A 2,121-nucleotide genomic window follows, 5' to 3' on the forward strand; every position below is an offset into this window, starting at 1 on the left:
ATTACTCCATTGCAAATTTTATGTTTTAGCAAAACGGTTTAAAATATCTTTGGCTTATGTATTAAACTTTAGGCCGACATGATGGCGCTAAAAATTAAATTTTTTCGTCCCAACGGACCTAAGCCGCTCCACAGTTAGCGCGCGGCGTTACGCTGTAGATTTTAGGGTAATAGAAAAAGTGACCCATCCCAGGACAATTTATATATTTCAAATTAATATTTTTTTAACTTCTTGCTCATGCGCTCTAGAGCAGTGAAAGCATCAGTGTGACACTTGTTGGTTGGCTGCACGCTCCTCTTCCCTTTTTTTTCGCGTGCAGAACCGTATAGAAATTTATAAATAGTACCATACGTAGGTGTCTCTGCAACGTCAACGTATTTTATTTACTTACGAAATTAGTTTCTCAAGAGTTGTGAAAAATAGTAAGGGATTATACTCTTATAATTTAAAATTAGCAATTAATTTAATTATAACTTTGGTTTATACGCAAATTTAAACTACAAACGATAATTTTGGTTTATCTACCTTAGAAACTGATTGGTAAAATTTATTATTTCAAAATATTTTGGTAAGGATGCTCACCATTCTGATAACAGAAATTAATTTTTAAGTATGGAAGGCCCGAAATGCGGCGATCTTTGACAAGCGCTTTGACTCAGCGAAGGTGGTGCTACAGAGAGTACGGACCAATATCTTACGAAGAGTAATGCTGGACAGACGACATCTAACCCCTTTGCAATTCCGGGACCTCTGGGCTTATGACGACCTACCGGGTGTAGTGGGCACAGGCGATAACCTAAAACTACTTTTTTAGGGATTTATATCTTTAGTCAGTTAAACAGTTAATGTACACTTAGTTTTTAGCTGTCTTTGTTTTAATTGTATTTGTGGTTAGCACGTAAGGGCAGTAAAGCCATCTCTTTAAATTTCAAAATTAATTGCTTTAAATCTGTATAACAGACCAAAAATGGTAGTCTTTATTTGAGCCTTTTTAACGTAAAAATTGCGTAATTTAAATTAATTTAACCGCAATTTTAAAATATCGTGACCTGATGTAAATGACCAGATTTATTTTAATAAAATAATTTAGTATCTGTTCTGATCAGCTTAATATCTGATCGGGTTTCATTGGGACCCTTCGATATTAACTCGCTTTTTGGAACTGGGCGAAGTTTAACGGGCTTGCCCGACTTCGCCACGAGTCGACCTGATATTGCATTACATTCAGGATCGGCTCACAACCTCTCTAATTAAGTCAAAATTAAACACGCTTATTCTGAAGCAGCTAACATCAAAGAGATTAGGAGTTGAAGCTAACTGCTTGGGCAAGGCATTGTGGGAGTTCTCGCTGTACTGCTTTATCCTCAGGTTATATTTCCCTCTTTATATCCGGTTCACCGCATTTCAACCAATAAGAGTGCAGAGAAAGACTTCCAAAGCGAGAACACTCCAGCCAAGCAAAGAGGGTAGCCTCTTTGTACCCTCTTTGCTGACGTATGTCCATACTATCTCACTCCATTTTATCTCTATTTGCCATTGATACAAATAAACATATTTGATTTAAAGTGGCCAGTAAGCGATTTGCAGTAGATCAGCTCCAGGTTTTTGCACAGGCTCGAATCCAGCCTGTGACAAAATTAGTTTTTTACTGTTTGGATTAGGTAGTTCTCCCAAGATAAAATAACAACACTATATTAAGCGTAACTAAGATATAAACAAAAAATGTGTTTCCTATTAAATCTGCATTAGCCAAGAAACCCGGCGTTGCCCGGGATGTTTTAAGGATCTGAAGTCTATGTAGATGCCCACTCAAGTAAAACATCTCCTTGAAGGCATTTCTTTTTAACCAGTTATATTGCAACTATCAATTTTAATTAAACGATGCTCAATTAGAAGTTAATTATAAAGGTTACAGGTATACAATAAGAAGTTCTTAATAGGCTTAATGGCTAGGTGTTAGCACAAGTCCCAACCCTTGTGAAGAACTGAACCAAACTACTTCTAATGAACTTGATTTCCCTAGTGTTACTGATATCATAAGTTAATAAGATATGTTCCAAAAGTATGAGACTACCCATACTTCGTAGTGCTACAGACTTACAGCTCGAGCTAGTTCGAGAA

At 36.6% G+C, this 2,121-nt stretch overlaps 1 pseudogene; it reads left to right on the plus strand.

Moving 5' to 3' along the window:
• The first annotated feature begins 1,066 nt into the window (after window positions 1-1,066).
• LOC149667083 (U2 spliceosomal RNA) lies at window positions 1,067-1,244 on the plus strand (annotated as a pseudogene).
• The last annotated feature ends 877 nt before the right edge of the window (window positions 1,245-2,121 follow it).

Source organism: Phalangium opilio, unplaced genomic scaffold (assembly GCF_054372755.1).
Source record: "Phalangium opilio isolate 3A_F unplaced genomic scaffold, DU_Popi_V2 ptg000060l_1, whole genome shotgun sequence".
Lineage (NCBI taxonomy): Eukaryota > Metazoa > Arthropoda > Arachnida > Opiliones > Phalangiidae > Phalangium > Phalangium opilio.